Source organism: Monodelphis domestica, chromosome 5 (assembly GCF_027887165.1).
Source record: "Monodelphis domestica isolate mMonDom1 chromosome 5, mMonDom1.pri, whole genome shotgun sequence".
Lineage (NCBI taxonomy): Eukaryota > Metazoa > Chordata > Mammalia > Didelphimorphia > Didelphidae > Monodelphis > Monodelphis domestica.
In genome coordinates, this window is record NC_077231.1 from 324,677,527 (window position 1) to 324,703,343 (window position 25,817).

General features: G+C 34.8%; 1 non-coding gene across 1 annotated transcript; it reads left to right on the plus strand.

Moving 5' to 3' along the window:
- The first annotated feature begins 2,301 nt into the window (after positions 1-2,301).
- LOC130454850 (U6 spliceosomal RNA) lies at positions 2,302-2,408 on the plus strand. Its single transcript, XR_008912639.1, has one exon. It is a non-coding gene; the product is annotated as a U6 spliceosomal RNA (small nuclear RNA).
- Positions 2,409-25,817: the final 23,409 nt, after the last annotated feature.

The following is a 25,817-nucleotide window of genomic DNA, read 5'->3' on the forward strand; positions in this document are numbered from 1 at the left end:
AGGCTGAGAGAGGTTATGTGACTTGCCTAGGGTAATGTGTATAGTATCTCTTATCCAATTTTAGCTCAAGTATTCCTTGTTCCAGACCAAGCAATATTCATGTTGGTGCCTAACTGCCTCAGTAGAGGCAACAATAACCTTTTCAAGTAGTTTAATTAAGAAAAGAAAAACAGGTAAAGTAAAATAGTGTAGATGGTAGAAGGTAGGAGGTTTTGAATCTCACCAAACATCCACACAAACCATCTAATCTAGAGGAGAACTGAATGTATTTTCAAGCATCAGGAAAGGGACTATAATCTAGGAATAGATTGAAGATTTAGGAAAAAAGAGACAAAAATGGGAGCAAAAGATTAGAGAATATAGAGGGGAATGGCAATAAGATTACCTATAGAGGGAGTATTCCTCCTTAGAAAGACCACTTCTACCAAAAAGACTGGAGCAAATTAAATGTTATTTGGGGAGTATATCAGAATTGTGAGATGGGGAAGAGAAAAGAGGCACACAAAAGCATGGCCTTGATTTTTCTCTTTATATAGGGGGTCAAGGAGAGGCAGAATCAAGATGGTGGTATAGAGGCAGTGAAAGTTCAGACCTCTGAAAACCCTTCCTTATGGATTAAAAACAAAATGCTCCTAGGGGACTTAAAACCAAACCTAACAACAGGACAGAGCCAAGGAACCCTCCTGCTGGACTCAAATTAAAAGGTATGCCCCCCAAAAAACCTCAATTTGAGAACACTGGGATTTAAGGGGAAGGAAGAAGGAAGGTCCCAGGACCCCTCCCCAACCTATAGTACTGAGCCTCCAGCAGTGGTTGGAATGTCTGGGTGGGCAAGGGCGCTAGCCTGGAGGGAGTACCTTGTAGGCAAAGCTGTGCCAAGCTCACAGCTCCAAACATGGGCAGCTGGGAGGCAGCTCGAGTAGAAACACAGAGGAGGCAGCCTAGTTGCAGCCAAGAGACTCCATATTGCCTCACCCCTTCCCAAGGTTTTGGCCTCAGGGCACATACAACTCTGAAAGTTCAACTCAGCTGGGCTTAATCTCATCAAGCTTTCAAAGGGCAGGGAAGCTCATGCTCCAACACCCCTCCCCCACAGACTGCTCTGAATGCCTTGCTAAACTCCAAGAGTGAAGGCTGACAGAAAATCCCAAACCCACAAATCTAGCACACAATGAGAGGAGCAAGAGTGAAGGCAACTACATGGGGGAAAGAAAGGGCAAATATGAGCAAACAACAGAAAAAGAAAAAAATAAATTACAGTCAACAGCTTCTATACAGGCAGTGAACAAAGAGCAAATATAACAGAGGAAGAACAAGAAACAATAAGCAAAAACACAGAAACTCCAGGGAATTGGACACAGGCTTTGGCAGAACTCAAAAATACAATTCAAAACACAATTAAGAGAGGCTGAAAACAACTGGGAAAATAAGTTAAAAAGCAAGATAAGTCATCTGGAAACAGAAATTAGTGTCTTGAAAGCCAAAAATTAATTAATAAGTTTGAAAATGAGGCAAAGGAGGTAAAAGATGACCTCCAAAGCAAATCAGACCAGAAGGAGAAGGATGACCAAAAAGCCAGAGATGAAATTCAGTCTTTAAAAACCATAATACAATTAGAAGCAAGCAACTTCACAAGGCAGCAGGAAACTATAAAACAAAATGAAAAGAATGAAAAAATTGAGGAAAATATGAAACACCTCATTCAAAAAACAGAAGATTTATAAAATCATTCCAGGAGAGACAACTTAAGAATCATTGGTCTACCAGAAAACCATGACAAAAGAAAAAGCCTGAATATTATCCTACAGGAAATTATGCAAGAAAACTTCTCCAACATTCTAGAACAAGAGGGAAAAGTGGAGATTGAAAGAATCCACAGATCACCTCCTGTACTTAATCCCCAACTGAAAACACCCAGGAATGTCATAGCCAAATTCAAGAACTATAAGACCAAGAAAAAAATATTACAAGCTGCTAAGAAGAAGTCATTCCAATACCATGGAACCACAGAGAGGATAACACAGGATATGGCTGCATTGACACTGAAGGACTGAAAGGAATGGATATGGTATTCTGGAAAGCAAGGGAGCTAGGTCTGCAACCAAGATTCAATTATCAGCAAAACTGACTATATTTTTACAAGGGGAAGGATGGTCATTTAATAAAATCGAAGAATTCCAAGCATTTGTAAAGAAAAGACCAGACCTGAACAGATACCCAATCACAGACCCCAAGAGAATCATCAACAGGTAATTAAGAAAGGAGGAAAAAAGAAAAACAAAACAAACAAAAAAAAAACTTGTGCTTGCTTTGGCAGCACATATACTAAAATTGGAAGGATATAGAGAAGATTAGTATGGCCCCTGCACAAGGATGACATGCAAATTCGTGAAGCGTTCCATATTTTTCATCCTGATAAAAGGCAGTATAGACAGTGAGGAAATATCTGTACTCAACATGTATGGACCAAATGGCATAGCATCCAAATTTCTAAAGGAGAAACTAGAGGAACTCAAGAACGAAATAGATAGAAAAACTATACTAGTGGGAGACCTGAACCTTCCTCTATCTGAACTAGATAAATCAAACCAAAAAATAAATAAGAAAGAGGTAAGAGAAGTCAATGAAATCTTAGAAAAATTAGAGTTAGTAGACATGTGGAGAAAAATTAATAGGGACAAAAAGGAATATACCTTCTTTTCAGCAGCACATGGTACATTCACAAAAATTGAACATTTATTAGGGCATAAAAACATTGCAAATAAACCAAGCAAGACTTAGAGTCACAAAATGTAAATTAAATTATTTTGACTACATCAAATTAAAAAGGTTTTGTACAAACAAAACCAATGTAACTAAAATCAGAAGGTAGCAACAAATTGGGAAACAATCTTCATAAAAACCTCTGACAAAGGTTTAATTACTCAAATTTACAAAGAGCTAATTCAATTGTACAAAAAATCAAGCCATTCTCCAATTGATAAATGGGCAAGGGACATGAACAGGAAATTTTCAGTCAAAGAAATCAAAACTATTAATAAGCACATGAAAAAGTGCTCTACATATCTTATAATCAGAGAGATGCAAATTAAAACAACTCTGAGGTATCACCTCACACCTAGCAGATTGGCTAACATAACAGCTATGGAAAGTAATGAATGCTGGAGGGGATGTGGCAAAGTAGGGACACTAATTCATTGCTGGTGGAGTTGTGAATTGATCCAACCATTCTGGAGGGCAATTTGGAACTATGCCCAAAGGGTGATAAAAGACTGTCTGCCCTTTGATCCAGCCATAGCACTGCTGGGCTTGTACCCCAAAGGGATAACAAGGAAAAAGTCATGTACAAGCATATTCATAGCTGCTCTCTTCTTGGTGACAAAAATTGGAAAATGAGGGGATGCCCTTCAATTGGGGAATGGCTGAACAAATTGTGGTATATGTTGTTGATGGAATACTATTGTGCTCAAAGGAATAATAAACTGATGGAATTCTATGTGAACTGGAATGACCTCCAGGAATTGATGCAGAACCAGGAGAAAATTGTACACAGAGACTGTGGTACAATCGAATGTAATGGAATTCTCCATTAGTGTCAATGCAATGATTCTGAACAACTTGGAGGGATCTACAAGAATGAACTCTATCCATATTCAGAAGAAAAACCATGGGAGTAGAAACACAGAAGAAAAACAACTGCTTGATTACATGGGTCAAGGGGGATATGATTGGGGATTTAGACTCTAAATGATCATCCTAGTACAAACATCAACAACATGGAAATGGGTTTTGATCAAGGACACATGTAATACCCAATGGAATTTTTCATCAGCTATGGGGAGAGTGGGGTGAGGGGAGGGAGGGAAAAATATGATTCTTGTAACCAAGGAATAGTGTTCTAAATTGACTAAATAAAATTAAACAAATAAATAGAGGGTCAAGTTCTCAGTTGAAAGGGTGAAGGGTAGTGCTGTCTGAGTGTTGGTCACAAAATATAAAACTGCTGCCTTATATGGTGGAATAAAGAACTGATTAGCAAGGTATGAAAGTATTCCCTAGTTAAAATGAGGGCCCCACTAAGAATAGAAAATGCCTCATGGGAAACCTTGATTGGTATTCCATCTGAATCACTAGCAGAAGTACCATTACTATATCAAGGTAAATTCATGACCACTGAAATGCAACAGTATGTCTAAAATGAGGAGAGAAGGTATACACATGTAAATGGTTGGCTGCTATATAAAGGAACATATATTTGATTTAGAAAGGAATTTCTCCCAAAGAAGGAATAGCATTTGGGGAGACTGATTGCATGGTGTTCCACAAAACAAATTATATTTTCTTTCATGGAATTCTCCAAGCATTTCCCTTTCACCTATGGTTAGCTGAAATTGTTCCCCTTTGGATTTGCTCCAAGAAACAACATCAAGAGACATTCCTAGTCCCTTAAGTCCTCTAAAAGGTGAGAAAGAACACATAATCAGGCCATGATGTAGAGTAGACCCTTTCAGGCTAATAGACACAAATTTATATGAACTCTAAGCAAGAAACATGCAAAAACTTAATTTGCTGCCTCTGAAAATGTTTAAATTCTCTAAGCAACTTTTCTAAAATGCTTTATCTCACCATGTTCCTTTCAAATCTTTTCCTGTCAGCTGTAGGGCAGAGTACAAGACGGTTAATTGCTACAATTGGAGATCTAGACTGACATTTTCTCCTGCAGTTATCATAGGTGAGCTATTCCAATCGGTAGAAGAACATCTGGAAAATGTACCTTCATATGATTGGAATTCCATTTCTGTCCATCACAATCCATGACCCTAAGCCTGCTTCTTCTGGAGCTAAAGTGCCGATGTTGTGTGACTCAAAGATTTCCACTCTCACAGAGAAAGGCCCAATAAAGCCCATATAAGGAGAGCCTGAAATAAATAAATAAAAATATTTATATTTATATATATATACATTTATACTTATATAATAAATAATTACATAAATAAATAATAATGGTATTGAAAAAATCAGAGTTCTCAAAGAATACAAATATCCATGGGAGCAAGGATCTTCCATTTCTCACATGAACATGAAAATAACTTTATTTGTAGGGAGAGTGGCACCTTAGGTAAGCCCATTGAAATATTTGGAAGTATTATTCCCTCTCAAAATTCAATGATTTAATGACCCAAATGTTGTTTTCAGGATTTAGGTCATAACAAATCCTGAAAAGGAACAAAACATAATACTTTGGTGAATGTGATTAAAATTTGTTAATTGTTATTTAAGTGAGAAAATTCAACTTAGATTATGAATAGCATTATCTGGAATCTATATTATATAATTTATTGAATTATATACAAATGTCCTCTTCCCTTTAGAGTGGAAAATTTGGGAAATTGCAAATAGAGAATGTTCTCAGCAGTTATGACAGTCTAGAACATTAAAGGGCAAGACAAGAAGTGCTCTCTTTCTTCTGATAGTGTGGTAACTTTGACCAGCTGAGGGCTCAGCAATGTTGAACAAAAGCTGATGATGAAGAGAAGATGCCTGTTCTTGCTTTAGAAACTGACAACCAGGAAATTGTGGCTCATGTTTGATTCCTTTAAGTTTTATTAATGAAAGAGATATTATTTAGGAAAATAAAATCAATGATTGTTCTCTTGGGAAATTTCAGAGGGACAACTGAAAAAAATTAAATGTTTCATTCAGAGAATATAGTTTGGTGTGCATTTTTGCATTTTTGGTTTTCATGACAAAAACATGGGATTTCAACAACAGATTGTAAAGCTGATGTATAATTGAAAATCTGTTACCCTAAAAAAGAATTGCATTTCCCAGGAGCCCACTGACTTCCTGTCATTATGTACTTCCTGTAGATAGGGGATATTAGGCAGGGATGTGGAATTTTTTTAAATTTCTTAAATTCTTAAATTTAAATTCTTAACTTTCAGTCCAGAGCTTGGTGGTGGTAAGGTTCATGTTTGCACTGGCTGATCAGCCATGGGCACTTGATCTTTATTTTGTATCTTCTTTATTCCTGGATTTCTAATGATCATTTAATAAATCTCTTAAAATATGATATTTTTACTATTGAGATTTAATTTTAACTTTTATTCTGAAATGGTTAATATCTGAAGGAAAAGACCCAAAGATATATGAGAAAGCCTTTATGAACCCCTAATAATTCTCATCTTCCAAAGAATGAAATAATGCCTTAATAGGATCTGACTTAAATGAAAATTACAAGTATGTGTGAGGGTGTGGCTATTTTTGTATTGTGAAACAAACTTTGATTAGTGATTTTAGCCAAGTGTTTGATACAGTTCTATTGATTATTTATTTTAGAAAATATGGGGAAATAGCCATTAGTTAACAATACAATAAAAAAGATTTAAAAATAATTATTTAATACCAGACCAAAAGATAAGTCATGCCCATCATTCAATAATTATTAAATGCCTTTGATGTGCCAGGCATATGCTAAGATTTGGGCTGCAAAATAAGGCCAAAGACTATTTCTGACCTCAAAGAGTTTGTAGTCTGATTTGGAAGACAACAAATTACCAAATATATACAAAGCAATCATGTACAGAATAAATAAGATGCAATTATAAGAGGGAAGACATTGGAATTAAGAGGGATTAGAGAAGGCTTCCAATAAAAACTAGGATTTTCATTGGGACTTAGAGGAAACTAGGGATATCAGTAGGGATGGAGGAAGTAGGATAACATTCCAGATATGTGGGATAGCCAAGAAAAAAAATTCTTAGAAGTGAAAAATGAGATGTCTTCTTCATTGGACATCCAGGAAGTCATTGTCACTGAAGTAGAGTGTGTGTCAGAAACTAATAATATATAATGTTAAGGGTAAAATTAGGGTTGATGACTAAATATATTATTTTAGTGGTTTCCAGGTATTTAAATTCAATCCCAATAAAATACTCAAGTCAGTTTGGGATTTTTATAGTAGTCTAATAACAATAGAAGGAAGAAATTAAGAAGAAAGAGAAGAGGGTGAGGGTAGGAGATTTTCTCTGGCCTACAGTAAGTCAAAGGGAGTTTAGAGGCTTCAGTCAAGGGGACTTCTCAGAAGATTAAAACTAGCTTGGCTTCCAGCCACAAGGCCTCCTCCAAGATGAAGGGCCTCCTAGGATGATAGTGCTTTTCAGGAGGTCAAGGGAAGGAGGAATCAGCCTTACCACTCACCAAGGTCGCTTAGGGAAGACACCTCACCTAAACCATACTACAGAGCCAAACGCTGCAAGCATGCCAAAACGCCAAAAGAGTTCCCAACACCACCCAGAGCTCCCAATGCCTCCGAGAGCCCAACAATGCCCAGAAAGCCATCACAGGAAGTGACACAAAATATATAGGCAGTTCTTTACATCTCTTCCTGTGTCTCACATGTTGCAATGATAGCTTAAGCTTGGCTTAGGTTAGCCCGGGGGGTCTATTAGTTGTTTCTGATTTGTCACTTGCTAGCACATGCCTGTCATAGGCCTTCCTCCCCAACGCTTAATCCTTAAGTGTGGGTATATACATTCGTGGTTGCTAGAATTCTAAAGACTAAGCAGGATGGAGTAAATCTAAAATTCACAATAAGAAGTTTGGAAATGTTGGAAGGATAGATAACAAGGGCTCTAAAAGTCAAACAGAACATTTCCTACTTCAACCTAGAGGCAATAGGGAGCTACTTAAAGTATATTCAGGAGGAATGTGAGATAGTTGAACTTGTACTATAGTAGGGAGATTTTTGAGGCTGAATATCCACTAGTAGACTATTACAAAGTCTTAAATATGAGGTGATGAGGAACTATACTAGAGTGATGGCAATGCCAGAGAAGAGAAGGGGGCACATATAAAATATGTTGCAAAAGTGAAATCAAAAGGCCTCAAAAACAGATTGGACATGAGAGAGGAGTGAGAGATAGTGAAGAATTCATGTTGACTTGTAGGTCATGAACCTAAGAGACAAGGAGTATGGTATAGCCCTCTACAGTAAAAGAAAATATCAGAGGAAAGAGAATAGTTATGGGATGAAGAAAACAAGTTTGGTTTGGTACATTTTGAGTTTAAAATGTCTACTGGACATCTGTTTTGAGATATCTGAAAGGCAGTGGGAGATTTGAGATTGATGGTCAGCACAGAGGTTAGAGCAATAGAGATTTCAGAATATGTGATCCCATTTTGAGAATCATCAGCATAGAGATGGTAATTAAATTTGAAGGAACTGCTGAGATCACTAAGTGAAGAAGAATAGAGGGAGAAGACAAGAGGGTCCAGGTCAAATATTTGAGAGATATTTATGATTATAGGATGTTATTTAGAAGAGAATACAGCAAAAGGACAGAAAAGGAATGGTCATATAAGTAGGAAAAGAAAAAGAAGGGAGTGGTGACCAGAAAACACAAAGAAAAGAGAGGATCAATGAGAAGAGAATGATCAACAGTATCCAAAGTTATAGAGAGCTTTCAGAAGATGAAAATTGAGAAAAGGCAACTGAATTTGTCAACTAAGAGCTCATTATTAATTTGTAGAGAGCAATTTCCATGGAATGATGAGATTGGAAGCTAAATTACATAAGGATTTTAGAAAAGAGTGAGAGGAGAGAAAACTTATTGTAGATACCCTTTTAGAAGAATTTAGCTATAAATGGTAGAAAAAGATATAGAATTACAGACAGTGGGGATGGAAGGATAACTTAAGATTTTTTTTTTTTTGAGGGACAAGGGATCTCCAGTGAAGTGCCTGAGGGATTTATGTTCTTCACTTCTTTCATAACACTGTCTACAACTTTTATTATCAACTTAAGTAAATTGCTCACCCAATTTGCTTATGACATAAACTTTTAGTAAGCATGACTTAGAATGCCGGAATCATATATCAAAAGATATAGACAGACTAAAGAACTTGTCAGGATTTAATAAAATGATATTTAATATGGTGTAAATGTAAAATCTTTCACTTGGAGACAAAAGTCAATTTCACAATTACCAAATTGGAGAGATAAGGTTAGTAATTGAATTGTCAGAACATCCTTGGAGGATTGTTTTCAATTCTGAGCAGCCTGATTTGAGTTGTTAGAGAACATACAAGTCCTAGTATGCATAGCAAATCCAGATTCATTGAAGGAAATGTCCATGTTAATGTCAGAAAAAAGACTGAGAACATTATTGTTGTTTTCAATATTTAAAAGGTTGTCAGTAGACAGAAGGATTACACTTGATTTTCTTTGCCTCAGAATGTAAGTTTGGGGAAAATGAGTGGAAGTTGAAAAGAATAAACTTTAGGCTTGACAAAAATAAAAAGAAAATTCCTTTTAAAATGATGGTATCCAAAAATGGAATGTGTTATCAGAGGAACTGGAAGATTAATCTACAATGGATATCATTTTTGGAACCCCTTACCTTCCATATTAGAATCAATACTGTGTATTGGTCCCAAGGGAGAAGAGTGGTAAGGGGTAGGCAAAGGGGGTGAAGTGACTTGTCCAGGGTCACACAACTGGGAAGTGTCTGAGGCCAGATTTGAACCTAGGACATACTATCTCTAGGTCTGACTCTCAGTCCACAGAGCCATTCAGTTGCCCCCTACAATGGATATCTTAATCCAAAATGTAGGTGACTTATTTTTAAATGTAGTTAAGGGTTAAAATGGTTGATTGTGTCCTTTTTGACTCCAAAATTTTCTGATTTTGTAATTAGTGACTTAGATCAATCACAGTTTGATTGTGGCAGATTTTACTTTCTATTTAATTTCCCTGGGACCATAAAATAGAATCATAGATTTCAAAATATGAAGCAGGAAGGGAACTCATGAGCCATTTTTGCCACTCACCTCATTTTATAGATGTGATAGCTGAGCTCCAGGAAAGCTAAGTGATTTACTCATGCTCAATTAGATAGCACTAGAGGTGGGAATTTGAATTGCAGAGTCTTGGACTCCAGAAATAGGATTTTTTCCACTATACCATAGCTCCTTTCCTTTTAAAAATCCTTCTTAGAAATGGATATCCTGCCTTGTATTTAGACTGAATGGCATATAAATGTGCTTGTGGATATATGTCTTGGATATGAAAAGTGATATCCATGACATAAGTATTTTATCCAATAAGTTCTTATCAGACATCAGGGAAATTGCTTATAAATTTTTAAAATTCTATTTCACTTCCTTTTCCTATTCTAGAACTACTAACTTGGTTGGTGGGGAAGCTTTTCAGGTCTATGAAATCAAATATCTCTATTTTATTTAATTTTTAATCACCTCTATCTCTTATTTGTTTACTGGTTTCTCTTCTATTAAAAATATATTGTAATCTTTAATGTTAGAATATATGTGTGTATGCATGCATATATGTACATATCTACATATGTAAAATCTCACATATAAATGCACTTTGGAAAAGCTATAAGATGCTGTTCTAAGGCTAATTTCCACCACATTGCTTCACAGTTTCCCTAGCATTTTTATCAATTAGGATATTCTGCCCTCAGTAATTTATATTTTCTGGCTTATTGAACAGAGTATTAGTGAGTTCCATTGTTTTATTTATCAATTGCCTAGCTTGACTCATCTACCTCTATTTTTCAAATCAATATCAGATGTTTTTCCTGACTCTTGATTTATCAAAACATTAGCTATCTATAATTTAGCTCGAGGTCTAGAAATTATATTCTATCATCTTTGCTTATTTCCTAGGATATTTTTTATCTTCCATTTTTCCAAATGAGTTTTTTAAATTATCAAATTAGGTAAGTTTTCTTTTGATAATTCATTGCTATACCAAAGAATCTATGAATTAACCTTGCTAATATTGTAGACTTTTTTCTTATTATATTGGCACTGCCTTTCCATGAACATTGAACGTAACTTCGACTCTCTCGGATTTATTAAGTAAGTCATCACATCATAAATAAGTAGGGGGAATAGGAATTCTTGGTTTATTCCTGTATTTAATGGGAAAAATCCTAATGTATCTGTTTCAAATAATGCTTGTTTTTTTTCTTTCAGACAGTTTTTTTAATTATATAAAATATAAATCTTCTTGCCTGTACTGTGGAGAGGTTCCACCCCCAAATGGATGATGTACTTAATTAAAAGTTTTATTTGTCTAAATCTATTAAAATGGTCATTTGGTTTTAAATAGTTTTTTCCTTAAATTAAGATGATGTAGACTGTTATACTCATATGGAACATTCCTTGCTTCCTAAGTATAAATCTGACTTGGCATAATGAATGATTTCTTTGATGAATCCCTAGAGTCTCCTTAACATGATTTAATTGAAATATTTTAATCAATATTCACAAATTATATTGGTCTATAGTTCTCCTGTGCTTTATCCTTTCCTCAATTAGGTTTTAGGGTTTTTATATAGCTCATAAAAAGAATCTGGTAGGCTGCATTCCTTCTCATTTTGGGGGAATAATTTGTGTAGTGTAGTATTAATTATTCTGTAAAAGATTGAGAGAATTCTCCTATTAATCCAACAATACCAGGATGTCCTTCCTTTGTTAGCTTCTTTAGAACTAGTTCTATCTCTTTTGTCTGACCTTGGATTAATTAAGGGTTCTATTTGGTCTTTTGATTACTTGGGAATTTAAATTGTGAAGGCATTCTTATATTTCTTTCATGCTCTCATTTTTTTTTTGCATGTACTTCTGCAGAGTAAGTTCCAATTACTTTTGTATTTCATTCTCTTTTGTTATCACGTCACCATTTTGGTGCTATTTTGTCGATTAGATTTTCTTCCTCTTTAATCAGATGAATGAAATGGTTCTTAATTTTACTAGCCTTGTTAAAGAACTAAGTTATTGCTATATTTGTTATTTCTATTATTTTTACATGGTTTCATGTTAAGCTATTTCTCCTCTAACTTTTAATATCTTATTTTCTTGGCTTATTTTAGGTTTCTTTTATTTACTGGCTTTCTAAGTTTTAAATCACATTGATTTTATTAATCCTTTTTTTTTTTTACTTTGTGAGAGTATGTTTATAGGCCCCCTGAGGACTGCTTTAGCTGTGTCCTAGAAATTTTGAAATATTTAATCATTATATTTTTCTTTCATATAATTATTAATTGTTTCTTTGATTTATTCTTAACCCATTCAGAAGACAGTGGTTTCATTTTTTGTTGCATCTGTGCCTTTTGTTTATAGTCCTTGAACTAATCATTGTAGTTATTATTATATTATGGACTTTTTAATTGTTGTCATTCTTTAGTCTTTTTCACCACTTTTTGACACTTCATTACCCTATTTGGGGTTATCTTGGCAAATATACTGGACTAGTTTGCAATTTCCTTTTCCAGATCATTTTGCAAATGAGGAAATTGAGACAGAGTTAAGTGACTTGTCCAGAGACACAGAGCTAATAAGTATCTGCAGTTAGATTTAAACTCAGGAATATGAGATTTCTTGACTCCATGCCCATCACTCTATCCATTGTGCTATCTAGCTGACATGACTTTATACTATATATTTCTGTATTATTGCATTTTGTTGCAATATCTCTTTACTTTTATATAGGATCAATTGTTATAAATGTCATGTGGTGCTGGAATATGTATATACATAATATATGTATAAAATATAATAATATATAAGTAAAGTATTTATATTATAAATATATTACATTATATTATATATTTATATACCAACACCAGATGACATACAAAAAGTAATTATATATGAGGACATTTATATAGGGGGGACATACACACTTAGCAGTTCCATGTAGAATATACCAATAGATTTTCCAGTAGTTGTTCTAGTAATTAGTTCAGTTCCATACTTTTTCTGTTATAATTCTGTTGCATTTGTCCATAAGTGAGACCACAATAATGAAATATCCTCATCTACTCTATTACTTTTATGTGTAGCTCAGCTATTTTTTCCTTTATGAAATTAGAGGCTAAAGAATTTGACACATATATTTAATATTGGTGTTGGTGTGCTGTACGTAGCTCCTTTCATCATGTTTTAATTTCCTTATATATCCCATTTTACTTTGAAATGTAAATACTTTTGCTTTATCTGCTAATAGGAATATTCATGTATTTGATATATGATAAACTATCTTATTAGTTATTTAGTTTCTGTGTTTTGTTGGCTTTTTGTTTTTTTAAATACTTTTTGCATTTTCATTGTTTGATTCAATCTATCACTCTTACCATTTTATTGGATTGTTTAATCCATCCACATATACAGTCATGACAATTAGGTATATGTTTTCTTCTATTTGTGCCTAATATTGTTTTGTTCTTAATTTTTTATTTCCCTCCTCTTCTATAAATATAATATTTCATCTCTTTCATTATTTTAGTTTCATTTACCCCAAAACAGCTCTGTTCGTACCATTGTTCTTCACTTCACTTTCAAGCCAATTCCCTCACATTTGTTCCTATTTTCATTAATTTTGAAGTTTTATTAAGCTTAGGAGGGTTTTTTGTTTCTTGCCTTGATTTAATTGTTTAATCCCTCACGTCTTTTTGTTTCTTAGCTAATAAGTCATATAAAAGCCCCTGTCTTCCTCCCTTTCAACTCTTTTCTTTTCTTTTTTTTGTGCTTTTTTTCTACGAAGGATTTTTTCTCTTATTCTCTTCTCTATTGATTTTCCTTTTCTGTCTATTCTAGATCTTTTAAAAATCATGATCCTTTTACTTATTTCTTCCTTATTTAGTCTCTATTTTTTATCATTTAAAATTTCTAACTTTATGTATTTGGGGATCTGTCTTATAAACAGTTTCTGCATTAATACTTTGGATTTCTTATTCTAAGCCCCCTGCCTTTTTTCTGTTCTGTGTCTCATTCTTAGAAATATCCATTGCAATAGGTTATAGTGATGGTATGACAACATGGCTAGAATTCCCTGTTTCTGATTGTGTAGTTTGTTATAGAACTTTGCTCTCTGCATGGTTATTCCTCCCCATTTATTATAAAATCTCCACAATGGGTTCATATCCTCCTCTTGCAGATGCCATTTGTCATACAGAGTATCTCAGATTCCCCTTCTGAGACAGAATGGGTAGCATCTCTAAGCAGGAAATCCCTGAAAACTGAACTTATTGTAAGATCGCAATCTCCCTTTACAGTTTGTGTTTTCTGCTATGAAAGCATTCTTCAGTGGCAACCTTTGTCACCACTAAAATAATCTTCCACTTCACCCATTCTACAAAAGGGTCTCTTTTTCTTGAGAGACTCCAAGAATTATTATTCTTTTGGTTTTAATGATTGCCTGTCTTAGAATACATTATATTCTATTGTACCTTCTGCTCCTCTCGGCATTTTTGTCATCTCCTACAATTCAATTTAGTTCCACAAATATATTGATTCTCTTGGGCATGATATTTTGTGAGATTTAATCCCTAATGTTTCAGGCTTGTTTCTCCAGCAGCACTTTTATTTGGCTTCTTCTTTCACCCTTGTCTGCATGTGTAGTGTTAGGGGAAAAAACCTCTTTGATAAAATAATTTCTCTCTTGCTATATTTTCTTTGATTGTTTTATGTTTACTTTCTAATATTTCTGTTGTCTAGTATATTTCAAAGGCAAATAATTAACTCATGTACTATTTTTAGGAATGCTTTGAACATCAAATTTATTTAGTGTCTAATTTTCATTAATGTTTGGGGGGAATTGGAAAAGTCTATAAAAGTTATTGTTGAATTTTGTTCCCTTTTTGTACTTTTGAAGCTTAATCCCATTCCCTCCTATATTTACTTGTGGATACAGAATAATCTTGTGTTATTCAAAATTCTTTCCCTTTATATTTATCCTCATCTATTTCAGAATTATGTATATGTATGGGATTACTAACTACTACATATCTTGGACTCTAAGCCTCATAACAACAAAGATCAATCTGTTTATCATTTCAATTTGAACTTTGTTTTCCATGTTCTGAAGTAATCAAGAATGTTATTTTTGTGCATTGTGGTATTCAGGTTGTGTAACTTGAAATATTCGTCTATGATTCTTTTAATTACTTAAATTGTCTCTATACATTTGGTCTTCATAATTATTGTTTTGCTTGCTTGGTGGCCATGGTTTCTTTTTTAACATTATTATTTTTTCATTCTCTTCTTTTAGATTGTTCTTCACTTCTTTGTGTTATAATTCACAGTACTTTATTTGACTTTTTGTTTCTTTGGTAAAATTTACTTCCATCAATGCAAGTTGATTTTTTAAATTTAATTGGGCCAACTTTTTTTTTTTCATTTTCAGAGACCACAAATTGTGCTTTCATAATTTTTATTTCTCTTTTAATTTATTAAATAAAACTTTGCTATCATTCCAAGCTCTCTTTACAAGATCCTCTTCCTAATCAGACAATTCATATTCCTATCTTACAATATTATTCCTCAATGTCTGGATTCTTTTTTTTTGATCTGGAGGCCATAGTCTATTCTGTTATCAATAGCATCCAGTGCGTTTGTTTGCTTCTGATCATGTTCAAGGTCATTAAAACAATTTTTCCCTACTAAGAGTTTCTATAATTATATTCTTGTTCATCTTATATTTCCCTTTTGTTTAATTTCTGAGTTATCCTGAGATCTGTTACCTCAATTATTCTTTGTCTAATGGAGGGTTAGGTTTCAAAGTCATCTCAACAGGGCTATTCACATTTCATTAGCTTTAGGGACTTTAGGGGAGACAGAATAGACCCCAGCTGAATGTTGGGCCCCTTGCTTCAGACAGACTAGTAGAGTCATGCATACCGTGTAGTATTTCTCCCATTCCCTCTGTTCCTTTATTCTTTAGCCATTAAATTAGCGAACATTGTCAAGCTTTAGTCCCAGCCAAAATAATCTCTTGTCTTTTGATTCTTGGGGGTTGGTGGCAAAGTTGGGTTCTGCATGGTTGTGTTATGTGGGAAGGGATGATGAATTAGTGCATCAAGACTTGTGGATTTGTTTTTTTTTATTGTATCATCATGGAGATGGCCAAGATTGTTTTAATTCTTTGCATAATTACTATTTTGAAGAGGTCTGAGTGGTCATGAGCATTATAGGAAATATCTAGTTCCTTATTTGATTGTACACATGGCTCATACACAGTGGGGAAGCTGGATGTTTAACAACAGATCCTCTGGAGCAGGATATATTCTTGACACAATTTAAATTTTATCTACATTATTAATATTGTTTCCATTACTTTTCTTGAACCTAGGCAACTATAACCAACAAATAAAACCCTTACTTTTAGCACTTGTAAATTTCTGAGGTATTAAAATTTAACATTCAATTCCCCTTAGGTAGGTACTATCAATCCTGTCAACTAATCTTCCCTTCTTTGCTTTAAGGGATGTCTAAACTTCCTACAATTATGTAAAAGTTAAAATTCAATCTCAATAATAATGTTATATTTTAAGAGATTTATTAATGATTAGAAATTAAGGAATAAAAAAGATCCAAAATAAAGACCATGTGCCCATGGCTGGTTAGTCATTTTTTAGTCAACCACACTCACCACTATCAATGCTGATTCTACATCAGAGAAAGGGAGCCTCCAAAGCCCACACCCTTTATCCTCTGTCTACAGGAAGTATATAATGACAGGAAGTCAGTGGGCTCTTAGGATATGTAGTTCTTTTTTTGGGCAACAGATTTTCAATCATACATTCCCCCTGAGACCATGGAATAATAGTCTCTCCAGTGGGTCTTCTAAACATACCAACTTTGAAATTGCAATAATTTGAGGATAAATAGAAAAGAGAAAAAAAAAACATAATAATTGCTAGGCACATTGACAAAAAGCCAGTTACAGGGAAGTCCCCTTTTGGCATAAGAGTATACATTCATAATAAATGTTCAATCAACCTTCATTCAATCAATCACAACCAAAGTTAATTCTGGATCTTCTTGATGTAGCTTGTAGTTTGTGGAGGCATCTTCATGGTGCCTTCTAAGAAGAGTTCATTTTCTGGATTTGGAGAGGTAGCATGTTTCTTAAACTAAAATTACTTTCAAAAAGAATTTAAAATTTGTAATTTAAAAGAATAATAATACATTCACCCCTGAAGAGGGTGTTGAAAAAACACAGGGGTCACTTAGGGATACATGGCTGAGTTACGAGATATATGAATCAATTGACAAGAGAAATAAAAAAAATATATTTTTAAAAATCCAAATAAAAAAATAAGTTCTGGATGAAATATAGATTATCAAAATCTTATTCGTAAAAATTCTAAGTAAAGGAAAAATAAATCCATAACAGGATCTTGAATCAGGGCCCAATTAAAATGATTTAAGCAATTATGCATTTCACTAATTAGTAGCCAGGACTACAGAAAGTTTGCCACACCAGAAAAAAAACTAGATTATAGGAGCCAGGTAGAAGCCAAATTTGAGACATTTGGTAAAATGTGGGACAAGAAAGACCTGCCTTTAACACGTGTTAAACAGCCACAACCTTGAACACCAAACAAGTTCAAGCTCTCTTGTCATGGCTCAAAATTTTCATGAGTCCCATTGGGATTGGTTGGTCTCTTTGACCTTGTTCTCAGTAGGCACTATGCAGTTTAGTTTTGCTTCTTTGGCACTGTGCAATGGCTATTTTTGTATTCTCTTGTCCTGGAATTAGACAGAGCTATTAAGCAAAGTCCCATATTTCTTTTTTTTAAACAATCAGTGGCATCATTTTTATAGTCTCCAAATTTGGGGGCATGCATTGACATTATAGCAAATATATTTTAAACTTATCTTACTGCAAAATCAAATGAGTTAAAGAAAATCTTCTCAATACTGGTGACATGTGCTTCAAACAGAAAATGGAGAGAAAAAATAAAACTGAAATAGTATATTGCACATGCAAGGAAAAACAATAATAAAAGAGTTTAAAAAAAACAAAAATATATAGCTTACAACCATTGAAACTTTCAACTAAGGAAATGTAGAATACAAAGGTTTCTCACCAAAAATGAGATCCATTTCCTCTTCAAACCTGACCATAATCCACTGTGAGTACAAGCAAAGGATTTTCACAAAGTAACAGTTCTTATATAAAGAACAATAGTACAACATGTAATGCACATTCAAAAAGTATCAAAATACCCAAAATTATAATAGCCCATTTAATTACAATAGCAAATAAACTCACTATCATATTTCATATATGTCACCATATGACAAAAAAAATCTATGAACTGATGTATATTTGTCACAATTTTTATAGATGTAGCAAATCTTTCAACCTAGGCAAATATATTCTTAAACTAAGTAAAACTTATTTGGGTCTAGAACATCACCAAGAAACCTAGATTGTTCTCATGGAAGTAAATTAAACTGAAGAATTTTGCAGGAGCTCTTTTTGGCTTCTGGCTTCATAGAAATAACTTGGTAGGAACATTTCTTTGTTTATCTAACTTTAACACAATATTCTTTAAAATATAAATATAAAAAAATCCATTCAAAAACTACTAGTTAATTAAAATTATTTCTGGAGACCCACTAACATTACAATTAAATTCTTAGCTTATTAAATTCTCTAAAGGTTGTTAGCCAGGTTGAGTCCAACCATATATGACCTTAAAACAACAACATTAAATCTTAAACAAAACAGTCAGCAAAATACAATAAGATTCAGAGACTTTAATTAAAAAAAAAAAACAGAGTCTGAAAAGGCTTAAAATTTCAACTCCAGACCCTTTAAAGTTCCTTTTTCTAAAATTCAGATCCCAATTGTCAGCACTGTGGTATATCCCATAGTGAGGGAGAACATGGGTTTTAGGAATCTCAAACTGGGCAGGCCCAAATGGCAAAGGGTTGTAGGGGGATGAATTTCTCCCCTGAATCTCAGGCAAGATAATTGAAAAGATCAGTGGTAGAAAGAAAAAAAAACATCCTAAAGCTGGAAGCTGTTTGAAATAGGTAATGCAGTGCTCTTTCATAGAATATGCCATGAATGTAATCAACTTCCTGTTTGGAAGAGTCTCTTCCTTCTCTCCATCCCTGCTAAGGTAAAATACTACTTTCCCCAGAGAGGAACTATCCAAACGTGATCAATCAACTATGCTACAGTGGAATGGACTAGTCTAGGTGACAATTGACACCTCTAAATAGAGGTTCAGTGACTAAAGAGAAGTGACATGGTGGTGATAATTACTGCTTCAGGAACTTGACAAGAAAGTTGCTCAGTCTTGTAATTCTGCCCTTATGTGGTTCAGTGATCCTTCATAATTTCCTTTCTCTAGTACCAGAAATGATTTGACATGAATGACCTGGAACATTTTTTCTAAAGCAGGGAACTTCACCCATTAATACAGATGAAAGCCTTTAGCTTATTATATAACTCCTATGTGGTTCTCTGGAGTCACCAGAAGTTAAGTTGTTTGTGTTTGGTGGCATAGCTAGTAAACCAGTCTAGCAAAAGCTGACACTTGTTCATTTTTGTGATCTGAGAGAATCATATGGGTTTTAACAGTAAAAAGCCCATTTCAATCACTTTAGGCTGAATTGGTAATGAAACCAAATTTCTTGTCAATTCTGATGTCTTATTTGCCCTACAATTTTCTGGAGTTCTATGTCTGTTTCTAGTTTGTTGATCAGTTTTTGAAGAGAAGATGAATATTATTGAGTTTCTGTGGACACAGAAACTATTTGGAGAGTTTCTCTATCACTTTTCACCATTTTAAAAAGCAGAGAGAGGATAATAGAGAATTAGCATCAATTAGTGCTGCTGTTCTAAAATCAAGTTCTGAAGTAAAAGCAAAACTTGAGTTCTCTCTGGTGTAATATGGACTCTTGATTAATTTCCATTTATGGATGTAGATGCTTTCTTGAACAGCCTCCAAGAGCATCTAAACAAGTGGATAATCTGTCAGACCCAGCATCTTCCAAGGCTGACAAGGAAATGTATGTTGTCATTACAACACAGTAGTTACCCTGTTGACCTTAATAAATACAGCCCTATAAATTGTGAGAATAATGGGGGAGGTGAATAGAAAAAAGCAAGAATGGTTCCTAGATGTCTTTACAGGATGCCATCATTATATTTTCCCCACAATGAACTCAATCCATTTTGTGGACTTGACTAGCTTTTTAAAAAGAAATAACTTATTTAAAATTCATAATCTAATGTCTTCTAGATTTGTTTCTCTATTAATAACATCTCAATAAAAGGTTTTAATTAAAAAAATCCATCATTCCATGCCTCTACATTTTCCTCTATACATTATTTTATGAGTGAATATATGAATAGGTTGGAGGGTAATGGTTTCCTTCCCCTAGGATGTACTCCATGCCACATGTGACACTGTATCTAATCCCTTGGGTCACTTAATCATCCACACATATTATGTGCACCAGATAATCAGGCTCTCACAGTTTTCAAATGGCAGCTAGGATTAGATGAACCAGTTACCAAGACCCTTCCGAAAGTAAATCAGGTTATACACTTGAATGCATTAAATGGCTTTACACATAGACTAACCTTGTGGCTTAAGAGTGAATAACCCTTTAACTTCATGATGGTCTTTAAATTTGTAAAAGCTAGACCTGAGTCATTAGCAAAAACATCAATGCATTAAAAACAAAAACAAATAAACAAAACAACTCACATACCTTCCAAGTTTTAAGGTGATATGGTTATTTAAGAACAAACTTGGTGACTTTGTTTAACTACCCTAATGAGGTAGAACTGTAAGATTTAAAATTAGGTTTGACTAAATATGAGAACTGTAAAAGTAATATTGTGGTTGCCATGTATAATATATTAACCCTTAAGTCAGAAAAACTGTTTGCAGCTTTTATTTACAAGGCAGAGATATTAAAGTGGGAAATATAGGAAGGAGGTAGATAATTATCTGGCCTACCAGCCAAAGTGCTGATTCAGTGAAGCCTGGCTCAGCTCCTGGCAAGGGCCCCCTCATGTCTTGATTTCCACATGGAAGTCTTGGTGGTGTCTTCAGCCAGAAATCCACCATAACAAGCCTCTCCAGTGCCAAATTTTCCAACCCAGGAGGAGTGCAGGAAAAAGTGGATGCCTTCAAGGGTCTCCAAAGCAGAATGAATGAATGAATCCTCAGGCTGGCCTTTTTAAAGCATTTTTCTCGAAGTCACTTCCTGGTGCTCACCCACTTCATGGGGACCAATTACAGCCTCCCAATTTGCCTAGCACTGCCCAAGGAGGGGAAGAGCAGTGGCCTTTGGAGGTGTGAGCTTTAGTAAGTGACTTGTGAACTCTCTTTCTTAATGGTTAGCTAAGTACTAAGTAGGGGTACTTTAAGTTCTTGATTTGATTAAATTAAAATTACTGATTAATTACATTAAAAACAAATAAAGAGAGTCTAATTCTCTCTTCACAATACATTATATGGTGAAATTACCAAGATGTGCAAAGTTCACTTATTCAGAAAATGATGGTTCAATGCCTAGTTTCAAGACCTCATGGTTTTCATGACATAGTCAGTGACTTACAAATATTAATAGTATGAAAGAATATTTCCCACTCACTATAAGGTAAAGTAGAATATGTCATGAGAGAGATATTAATCAAGGGTCATAGGAGGGTATTAGAAGGAGGTCAATATTTGTTAAAGCTACTAGGTGCCAGTCACAGCATCAGACACTGGAGAGGCAAAGACAAAGGAGAAAGTATTTCATTTGAAGGCCTAAAAGAGGTGATATTGGGGTATTTCTGGCAGTTTTGGTGGAATCTCTCTTATCCCAGGGCAAATTGTGAGGTAGCTAAGCCTGGGGAAGTATTTGGAGATACGGCCAAAGAGTGGTTGAAAAGGCTATAAATGGACTTTCTTTTAAGACAGAGGTGAGCATCATATGGGTTCCAGGTGAAGCTCTCTTTGATCACAGTACAAAAGTCAGAAAAGAACAAGAAAAATCACAAGACATCAGCAGCAGCGAAAGAGGGCTTAGGAGGATTCCATCCCAAGAAAGCTGTGAAGAAAAACCAGCAGAGAGTTGGGAAGAGGGGAATGATCAACCATAAAAAAAGAAATAAGAAGACAAACAGGCCTGGAATCAGAAGCCTGCCATTCACATGAAGTTGTTTCTTTAAATATTTAGGACCCTGAGTCATTCATGTGACCCCATCTGTTCTTATTCTCCTTATCAGTAAAGGGATCCAGGTAGACTACATGAAATCAGAAATGCTTTTTATAAACCAACAAAAAAATACAATGGGATAATAGAGAAAAAAATGTTAACCTTTCAGAAGAGAGGAATGAAATGTCAATGAAAGCAATGAGTCATCAAAGTATCATAATAGGACTGTAGAGTATAGTGGATTCACAATAAAATAAGTAAGGGGGGTAAATAAGATTGGATCATGCTGCAATCAAGAAATGGAACAGAATTCAGAGACTTTCTCCTCCAGATGATCTCCTTCATTTATTTAATGTCAGATAATTTCAGGGAATATACCCAAGTCATATGGGTGGTATGAGTAGGAGCTTGGATAGTCCTGAAGCACAATGAATAGTTTCTTTTTAAAAACATAAGTAAAGTTTGTAATCTCATTTTCAGATTGTGTAAGAAATTAAACTTAGGGTTTGACTAAATATGAGAATTCTAAAGTAATATTGTAGTCATTGATTTAAAAATATTACAGCTTAAGTCAAAATGACTTTTAACAGCTTTATTTACAAAGAGCTGGAAAGAGTGAAAGTGAAAAAATGTAGCAAAAAAGAGAGATTTAAGATTTACCAAGGCTACCAGCCCTTCTCTAATCAAGTGAGGCTCAGCCCTTCAGGGACTTCCCCACATCAGGTAATGTCTGCAGCTAATCACTCATCCTAGATGAACTCCAAAAGATAAGACTGAAGGACAAGTCCCAAGGCAAAGTTCTCCAACACAGAAGTCCAAAGGAGAAGATCCAGGAACAGTCCTCTAAGAAGCAGTCCAAGAGCCAAGGTCCCAAGTTGACGCTGAAGTCCCAGTCCAAAGCCACCTCCAAGAGGCAAATCATTAGCCAAAGCTCCTCGGACAGGAAGTTCAGGACTTTTTATAGTCCTTTTTCTCATGTCATTTCCTTTCCTTTCCTCCACTTTACAGAAACCAATTGTAGTCTTTCAATTTGCTAAGAGCTGCCCAGGGGATGGTCCATGGCCTCTGGAGTTGTCACTCACTTTAGTAAATGACTTGGGAACTCCCTTACTTAGTGTTACTTAACACTAAGGGTGTTTAAGTTTTTGGTTAATCAATTTAAAAATTGCTGATTGATACACAAAGAAAGTTTGATTTGCTCTTCATAATTGAAAGCACTATGGGAAGGAAAAAGAAAAAAACTTCAGCTCACAAAAAGAAAAATGGACATGAATGAAATAGATCAAACATTATTTCCATTTCAGAGACTAGAAAGCTGGGGTTGGTCAACATATGAAGCATAGTTTACCCACAAGGAAGTCAATGTTTTACAGTTTCCTTTATAGGCTCTTAAAATAAGGTTTTAAAGCCTAAGTAGCCATACTTTTTTACATCAAATCCAATATGCAAAAATGATCTCATGGATTTTGGAATTGACAGTAACAAAACCAGCCTCCCCAATATTTTTAAATTTAATGAACTATTTTTCAGAGGAAAATGGATTAATCATTTTGCACTAAGAATTGCAAAGCACAATTCAAAAGTTAAGCAAAAGGTGATGAACATGTCACAAAAATAAACTTTGAGTTAAAAAATAGCAGAATGTGAAAATCTCCTTTTACTGCTAAGTACCCTATTGGGAACATTAGTTATTTAAAATGTATATATGTGTTCAAAGAACATATTATTAAACACATATTTCACTTTTTGCAAAGGTTTCCTATAAAGCCACATTGTTTTTCCTCCATAAACATGCTTTCTTGCCACAATAAAAATAGTGGATCATATGCTGGCTACAATATAGTCATCCAGATCAAGCTAGCAGAATCCAAAACCACAGGAACAACACTCCCTGATGGCTCAAATATGCATTGCCCTCTACAGTATCCAGGACACAAATCTGTGTGACTTCTGGCTTTGTCAATTGGACTAGAGATAAAATGGGACTCCTATGAGCACTGACTTTTGTTCATGGCCAATATATTCTATTTCAATATCTACTCATAAAGCCTTTAATCCACTTTGGCAGCCTTTGAGCACCTACTTCCTGTCAACAAGTATCATTGTATTTATTAAGCATGTTCTAGCTTTGTAAGGCAGAGGAGCTATAGAGAAAGGCAATAATAGCTCTCTGTTCTCAAGGAGCTCACAGTCCAATGGAGGAAGTAACATGCAAACAGCTCTGTTCATACAAGATCCATAGAGGAGAAATTAGGACAACCTCCTAAGGAAGGTACTCATCAGGCAGGGATTAAAAAGTCTTCTTCTAGAAGGAGGGCCTTCAGCTGGAACTTGATGACAGGGAAGCTAGCTGACAGAGGTAAAGAAGGAGACAATTCCAGGTCAAGAAGGAGAGGAATATAATAAAATGAAATCACTCAAAGGATAAAAGATACTACTATTGATGGGGAATTAGGAAAGACGTCCTGCAGGAGGTGGGATTTGAGTTGAGCCCTGAAAATAGCCAAAGAAGAGTGGAGAAAGAGGCATTGAAAAAAAAGTATACCATGCATGAGGACAGCCAGTGAAAATGCAGAGGTGGGAAATGAAGTGTAATATGGGAGGAATGATAAAGAAGTCAGCATTACAGGATCATAGAGTACCTAACTTAGAATAAGGGTCAAAGTGTAATTGGGCCTGGAGGACAATGAGGTTGGCAACCTGGATAACCAAGAGCATAGCTATTTTATTGATAAAAATGTAGAAATTAGAATGGAGAATTTAGCAAAAACATGATTATTCCATTTTGTATATGTTGAGATTAAGTTGTCTATGGAATATTTAAATTTGAGATATCCAATAGAGAGTTGGATATGTGAGAATGAAGATTGAGAAAGAAGAAATTATCACAGTGAGGATGACTGACATTGCTAAAAGCTTCAGAAAGGTCAAGAAGAAGGAGGATTGAGAAAAGGCCACTGGATTTGTTGATTGAGATCAGTGGTATTTGGAGGATGTAGTTTCAAGTGAATGATGAGATTAGAAGTCAGACTGCAGAATTAAGAAGAGGGTGGAGGAAAGGAAGTGGAAACATCAGTTTTAAATGGATTTCTCACACAGTTTAGCCACAAAACTGAGGAGAGATATAGGTGGAAAACTACTGGGAAAAAAAACAGATCAAATGAGGGCATATTTGTGAATGAAAGGAGGCATGGGAACCTTTTTTGGGAGAAGGGAAGTATTAAGTAAAGAGGGAGCTACTGAAACTTAGTGGGAATGATACTAGTAGCAATGTCCTGAAGAAGACCAGGGGATAGAATACTATCATTTGTGCATGGAGGTGCTTTGTTTGGGCAAGGAAAATGGCTTTGGAATGAAGGTCTGAAAAGCTGAGTGATATCATTAAGGAGGAAGGGGGAAAAGGAAGCTCTTGGGGAGTGGCTTTAGTTTTGTTAGTGAAATCAAAGGCAAAGTTATCAGGTAAGAGAATGTATGGGTGGGGAGCCATGGGAATTCTGAGAAGTGAAGGAAAAGGATTGTAAAACTTCTTTAGTAAAGAAGATCAGAAATCAATTAAAGAGCAAGTAACCAGATTGTTGTGCAAAGGATTGTTGTGTAAAGGTCCAGTTGAGATTGCATAAATGAATTTATAGTGGGTCAATTTAGCAGAGTTGTTACTTTTTATTGTTGTTGTTTTTATTTTCAGCTGCATTCAGATGAATTATCCCAGAGGAAATAGCCAAGGAATGATTGTAGACATCAACTCCTATTGGTGAGTATTATCTTACAAACTTTAGATTTGTCAGGTCAATGAGCTCCAGTAGCTCCCTATGGGAGAAGATAAAATA